This window comes from Pteronotus mesoamericanus, unplaced genomic scaffold, assembly GCF_021234165.1.
Source record: "Pteronotus mesoamericanus isolate MK-2021 breed Mesoamerican mustached bat unplaced genomic scaffold, CSHL_Meso_final contig_58, whole genome shotgun sequence".
NCBI lineage: Eukaryota > Metazoa > Chordata > Mammalia > Chiroptera > Mormoopidae > Pteronotus > Pteronotus mesoamericanus.
In genome coordinates, this window is record NW_026555205.1 from 3,745,489 (window position 1) to 3,753,281 (window position 7,793).

The 7,793-nt window shown below is 38.1% G+C and overlaps 1 pseudogene; it reads left to right on the forward strand.

The window, feature by feature from the left end:
• The first annotated feature begins 5,649 nt into the window (after positions 1–5,649).
• Positions 5,650–6,966, forward strand: LOC129076211 (elongation factor 1-gamma-like; annotated as a pseudogene).
• Positions 6,967–7,793: the final 827 nt, after the last annotated feature.

Sequence of the window (7,793 nt, forward strand, 5' to 3'; positions counted from 1 at the left end):
TATGCTGCAGCACCCATCTTGGTCAGACAGAGACCACACCCCTGAGTGGCGACAGTGTAAAAAGACCACATAACCCCACCCCTAAGTGGGATTCCATCCCACCCTCTGCTGTCTAAGATGCCTGTTAAATGCAGAGTGGCAGCCACAGCTAGTAGGTCCCTGGCTAAAGGGAGTGCAGAGAGGTCTGTAGACATTTGAGGAGAGTCTGAGGAAGGAGACTTTGGAGAGAGAATGGAGAGAGTAGCCAACAGGGTCCCAGTGCAGACTCCTCCTGCATACTCACCAGCGTGAGATGACCCAATAACCCTGCCCCCAAGAGGGACTACGCCCTGCCCTGAGCTATTTAAGCATGGCCTGCTTAGTGCAGAGTGAATAGATTAACAGTTGATGGAGATAGAGACAGACAGTAGATTACAGGAAGTCTCCAAAAGATTGCCTAAGTCCATACAAGGGCAACATCTGACATCATCACAAGCAGATCCAGAAAGTAAAAACAGTGGTCTCCTACCATAGAAGTTCACACCACAAAGTCAGGAAATCAAGACAGATCAATTTAAGAATTAGAAGGAAAAATGAAGTCTCACAAATAATGGGAAGACAAAGAAATTCATCCCACTTGAAGGAAAATGAGGAATCCCCAGAAAGAGAGCTAAATGAAATAGAGACAAGTTAACTATCATCTATTGAGTTCCAAACAAGAGTTCTAAGGAAGCTCAATGAGATCAGTGAGCTCAGAGAGAATTACCAAAAACTACCGGGAAACTATGAGGAACTTACTGCAAACTATATCAGCATGAAAAAGGACATAGAAACTATCAAAAAGGGACAAGAGGAAATGAAGAATACCTTTTCTGAATTGAAGAACACAGTAGAAGGAATCAAAAGCAGGCTAGATGAAGCTGAGGACTGAATCAGCAAGCTGGAAGGCAAGGTAGAAATAAGCTCCTGAAAAGAGCAAGAAAATGAAAAAAAAAAAAAGATTCATAAAGAATGAAGGGACATTTAGCGAAATGCAGGACAACCTGAAACATAGTAATATCCTTATAATAGGGATACCAGAAGGAGAAGAGGAGGAAGAAGGAATAGAGAACTTATTTGAGAAAGTCATGATGGACAACTTTCCTAATTGGAGGAATGAAAAATATCACACAAGTCCAGGAAGCACAGAGGGTCCCATTCAAGAAGAACCCAATGAGGCCCACTCCAAGATACAGCATCATTAAAATGGCAACTATCAAAGACAAACAGAGAATCCTAAAGCAAGCAGAGAGAAAGAGGTATTAACATATAAGGAAGGCCCAATATGACTAGCATCTGACTTCTCAACAGAAACACTGCAAGCTAGAAGGAAATGGCAAGAAACATTCCAAGTCATGAATAGCAAAGGTCTGCAACCAAGACTGCTCTACCCAGCAAGGCACTCAATTAAAATGGAAAGCGAAATAAGGAGTTTCCAAGACAAAAGAAGGCTGAAAGACTACACCTCCATCAAACCAGCACTGCAAATATGCTAAAGGCACTGCTTTAAGATGAAGAAAAAGTTTCTATGAATACCCAGTTCCTTTCGGAGTTGCCAATACTTGACATTACCAATATTTTTAATACTCATTAATCTGATTGTGACAATGATGCTATTTTAATTGTTCCTTTACTATTTGTTGAAACTAAACCTGTTTTAGTGTATTTCTATTATTTAAAAAAAAAACTTTAAATGACTTTTTGGTAGTCTTATCCATTTATTGATTAAAGGTTTGTAGACTTTTTCTCTGCCCCACAAGAAAAACCTATTAATCATGTTTTAGATTTGTGCAAATACTTTTCTATTATACCCCTTGTCCTTTAACTTTCTAATATGTATATTACTATATAGTTAAGTGTTTAATATAGTCATATTGTTAATATTTACTTTATAGCTTCTGGGTTTGAATACTTTATTTCAGGTCATGAAAAATATTAGTTCTATTTTCTTCTAAAACTCCTTAGTTTCTACATATTGATTTTTAACTCAGCTGAATATTTCTTGTAGAATGTGTGAAATAGGGCTTACATTTGTTTCATTTCAAGTACTAGTGGTTCATGCACCTTATTTGTGAAATAAGCCTTATTTTTCCTATTGATTTGAAATATCAACTTAATCATATATTATTAGACAGATATATACATTTGTCCCTAGAATATTCATTATATTCCATTGATCTACTTGATTATTTCTGTGCTGGTGTCATGTTTGTTTAATTGCTGAGATTTTGTAATGGTTTTAATTTTTTAAATATTTTATAATTAACTTTGACATTTAAAAAATAAATAAAATCAATCTTCATTTAAGAAAGAAAAGAAACCAACAGAGACAAGAGGGAAGAAGGGAGGGGTGGGTGGGGGAAAAGGAAGGGAAGGGGCAAGTCAAGGAACATATAACAAGGACTCATGGACAAAACCAAAGTGGGGAAGGGTTGAGGGAGGGAGAGTGCGGAGGGGGCAGGGGAAAGTGGTGCAGGGAAGGCAGAGACAAATGTATTTGGGAAAAATAAATTAATTAATTTATAAAAATTAAAACTAAAAAAAAAGAATGAAAGAAAGAAATAGAGAGAGATGGGACTCTTACCTTTTGTGACAACTTGGATGGAACTGGAGAATATTAAGCTATGAGAAATATGCCAGTTGATGAAAGACAAATAACATATGATCTGACCTGTAAGTGGACTCTATTCAACAAAACAAACTAATGAACAAACTAAACCACAGGCACGGAAACATGGAGCAGACTGAAAGTGACCAGAGGGGATGGGGAAAGAGGACACTGGGGAAAGTCAGAGAAGGAACTAGACAAAGAACATATATGAATGACCCGTGGACATGAACAACAGAGTGGGAATTGACAGTGGGAGTTGAGGGTGGCAGTGGGATGAGTGGAGGGGGTAAAGGGGTAAAAAATGAGACAACTGCAATAGAATAAACATGATTTATAAATTTAAATAAATAAGTAAATAAATATTAGAAAAGAAATTAAAAAGTGAAAAAAATCATGCAACAAGATCAAGTGGGATTCATCCTCATGTTGCAAGGATGGTACAATATTCATGAATCAATAAATGTAAAACATCACATAAAAGGAAAAACAAAAATCACATGATCATATCAATAGATGACATAAAAGCATTTGATAAGGTGTAGCACCCATTTATTTTCAAAACACTCAGTCTATTGGGAGCAGAGGGACCATACCTCAACATAATAAAGGTCTTATATTAGAAACCTACAGCCAACATCATACTCAATGGGAAAACACTAAAAGACTTCCCCCTGAGATCATGCACAAGACAAGGGTGTCTGTTTTCACCACTTCTATTCAATACAGTATTGAAAGTTCTAGCCACTGTGATCAGAGAAGAAAAAGGAATAAAATACATCCAAATTGGAAAGGAGGAAGTAAAACTGTCAGCATTTGCAGTTGACATGATAGTGTACATAGGAAACCCTATAGACTCCACCATAAAACTACTCAACCTAATAAATAAATTTGGCAAAACAGTGGGACACAAATTTAACATTCAGAAATTGAAGGCATTTTTTGTATGCCAACAATGAAATATCAGGAACAGAAATTAAGGAGAAAAATCCTATTTACTATAGCAACTAGTAAAATACAGTACCTAGGAATAAACTTATCCAAGACAGTAAAAGACCTGTACTCACAAAACTACAGAACACTGAAGAAGGAAACTGAGGAAGACACAAATAAATGGAAGTACATATTGTGTTCACAGACTGGAAGAATTAAAATCATTAAAATGTCCATACTACCCAAAGCAATTTATAGAATCAATGAATCCTTATTAAAACACCAATGACAGTTCACAGGTATAAAAGAATTATTTCAAAAATGTATATGGAACCATTAATGGCCCCAGATAGCTGCAGCAATTTTGAGAAAGAAGAGAAAAGTAGGAGGTGTCAAAATGCCTGATACCAAACTACATTACGAGGCCACTGTAGTCAAAACAGTATGGTACTGGCATAAGAACAGACACATAGATCAATGGAACAGAATAGAGCACTCAGAAATAAACCCATGACTCTATAGTCAATTAATATTTGACAAAGTGGGACAGGAGTATAAGTGGAGTAAAAATAGCCTCTTCCAAAAATGGTTTTGGGGGATCTGGACAGCCAAATGCAGAAAATGAGACCAGACCACCAAGATACACCATACACAAAAATAAACTCAAGATGGATAAAAGACTTAAATATAAGTTGCAACATCATAAAAGTGTCAGAGGAGAACACAGGCAGGAATATTTCAGATATCCCATGCATCAGTATTTTAACCAATATTACTGCTAGAGCAAGGGATATAAATGAAAGAATAAAGAAATGTGACTTCAGCAAATCAAAAAGCTTCTGCATGGCTAAAGAAAATATCAGCAAAATGAAAAGGTAACCAACTATATTGTAAGACATATTTTACAATGATACCTTGGACAGGAGTTTGATCTCCACAATATATATACTCCACACCAAGAAGACAAACAGCCCAATTAATAAATGGGCAAAGGACCTGAACAGACACTTCTCCATTGAGGATGTACAGAGGGTCCATAGACATATATAAAGGTGCTCAGCATCACTAACCATCAGAGAGATGTCAATTAAAACTCCAATGAGTTACCACTTCACACCAGTCAAAATGACCATCATTAAAAAATCAACAAAGAACAAGTGCTGGTGAGGGTGTGGAGAAAATGGAATCCTAGTGCATTGTTGGTTGGAATGCAGACTGGTGCAGCCACTATGCAAAAGAGTTTGGAATTTCCTCAAAAAACTAAAAATGGAGCTGCCTTTTGACCTGGCAGTTCCACTGCTGGGACTATACCCTAAGAATTCCAAAACACCACTTCAAAAGAACTTATGCACGCCAATGCTCATAGAAGCATATTTACAATAGCCAAGTGCTAGAAACAGCCTGAGTGCCCTTTGGTAAACAAGTGGATCAAAAATCTGTGGTACATTTACACAATGAAATACTATGCAGCAGAAAGAAAGAAGGAACTCCTACCCTCTGTGACAGTATGGATGGAACTAGAGAGCATTATTCTGTATGAAATAAGCTAGGTGGTAAAAGACAAATACCATATGATCTCGTTTATAAGTGGAACCCAATCAACAAAACAAACAAAGGAGCAAAATAGGACCAGAGACATGGAAATAAGGAACAATCTGACAGTGGCTGGTAGGCAGGGGAGGGATAATGGGAGAAAGAAGGGAAGAGTCAAGTCAAGGAAGATGTATAAAGGACCCCTGGACAAGGATGGTGGGGGGAGAAGGGAGGTTTGTTATGTGGGAGAGGCATGGTAGGGTAATGGGGAAAACGGGGACAACTGTAATTGAATAACAATACATTTTTAAATAAAAAGTAAACAACAAAAACAAAAAGTCAGGAGAGTGTCCAACTATAGAGAGGAAGAATGACATAGTGATTGTAAAGCTCAAGGGGCCTTCTGTAATACTGGCAATGTTTTTAATTTTTGACTGGTTGCATGGGTCTATTTATTGTGTGATAATTTGTAAAGATATACATTTATTGTTAGAATGATTTTCTGTATGTATTTTGTATATCAATAAAAGCAATTTAGCTTTCTCTGTGGAATCACCATGGTGGCTGGAATGTTGTACACATGTCCTGAACACTGGAGAGAATTCAGTGCCCTCCTTGACATTCAGTACAGTGGAGCTCAGTTCCATATGCTGTCAGCACCTCCCCACTTCCACTTCAGCTAAACCAACCGCACTCCTGAATTTCTCCACAAATTTCGTGTAAGCAAGTTCCAGCATTTAATGGTGTGATGGATTCTATGTGTTTGAAAGTAATTCTATTGCCTACAATTGATGCAATGAGGAGCTGCGGGGAGTTATTCCAGAGGCCGTGGCCCAAATGGAACAGTGCATAAGCATTGCTGACAGTGACACAGTGCCTCAGTCAGTATCTGGGTGTTCCCCATCTTGAGCATCATGAACTGCAACAAACAGGCCACAGAGAGTGCAAAGGAAGAAGTGAGGTGAGCTCTGCAGCTGCTGGATGCTCACTTGAGGACAGGAACTTTTCTGGTGGGTGAATATGTGACACTGGCTGACATCACAGTTGTTTGCACCATGTTGTGGCTCTGTAAACAGGTCCTGGGGCCTTCCTTCCCCAGGCTTTCCCCAATACCAAACACTGGTTCTGCACCTGCATTAATCAGTCCCAGTTCCGCACTGTCTTGGGAGAGGTAAAGCTCTGTGAGAAGATGGCAAAGTTTGATGATAAAAAGTTTGCAGAGAGCAAGCCTAAAAAGAACACCCCTCAGAAGGAGAAGGGATCTCAGGAGAAGCAGAAACCCCAGGCTGAGCCGAAAGAGGAGAAGGTGTCTGCCCCAGCTCCCAAGGAGTAGATGGACAAATGTGAGCAGGTGCTGGCTGATTAGTTGAAGGCCAAAGACCTCTTTTCTCACCTGCCCAGTTACCTTTGTGTTAGATGAATTTAAGTGCAAGTAGTCCAATGAGGTCATACTCTTTGTGGCACTGCTGTATTTTTAAAAGCACTTTTATAAGGATGGCTGCCCTCTGCGGTACTCTGGGTTCTGCTCCCCCGAAGAACTCATCCAGACCTTCATGAGTTGCAACTTCATCACTGGAATGTTCTAGATATCTGACCAGGAAGAATGCCTTTTGCCAGTGTCATCCTCTAGAACCAACAATAACAACTCCATTTCTGGAGTCCAGGTCTTCTGAGGCCAGGAACTTGCCTTGTTGCTGAGTCCAGACTGGCTGGTGGACTACGATTCATATACATGGTGGAAACTGGATCCTGGAAGCAAGGAGAACAAGATGCTGATTTGAGAGTACTTTTGCTGGAAGAAGGCCTTCCAGCATGTGGGTGAAGCCTTCAGTCAGGGCAAGATCTTCAAGTCAACATCTTTTGCCATGGCCTAGCTGCCTACACCTGTCCTTCAGAGAGATGTGGTCATTAAAGGAAACTGAACATTGAAAAATAAATAAAATAAATTTATTTATAAAAATACAAGCCTATAGTTATATATGTAACTCACTTAGATGCATCTTTGCTGCAGAGCTAAACAAACTGAATTGGAGAATTAAAGAAATCATAGTATTTAAAAGTATGCATATTATGCTTTTCCCATAAGCTGTGAGTTGGGATCTAAATATTTAATGTTAAATTTCAATTTCTAACATAGATGGTTTCAAAGTGCTTTTGAATACTATGACAGATGAAGAGAGATGGACACTTGACAATTATTATACATAGAAAAGTCAATATTTTCATTTCACGGTTGAAAACAATTTGACAGAAATAGAACATATCAGAGAGGGAGAAATTAATCTTAATGAAAAGAAGCTGATGTTTTAAAAGTTCAAGTCATTACATACTACATTGCACATTTTGGGAACATTTAGTCCTACTTCTCTATATAAGTAGATGTTATGCTTTTAAGACCTAAATTTAATGTACTGTGTGGAAATTAAAGCAAAAAGAAGACAGCTATTCGGCTAATATTAAATGCACAACCTATAAAAGGCATTCCTTACCAAGGTTCTCTCTTTATATTACTCTTAGTCAGAGGATGGACTACATAATAGTAAGTCAGCACAAGACAGGGTATCCCTTTCTTTTTTGTGAAGCAAAAAAGTGACTTTGAAAGAAGAGGTACAAAAGAAGAATGAACATGACATTCCAGCTACAGGTCTATTTTAGGAAAAAAAGCACTTATGAAAATTAAGAATCTGGCAAATGATTTTCT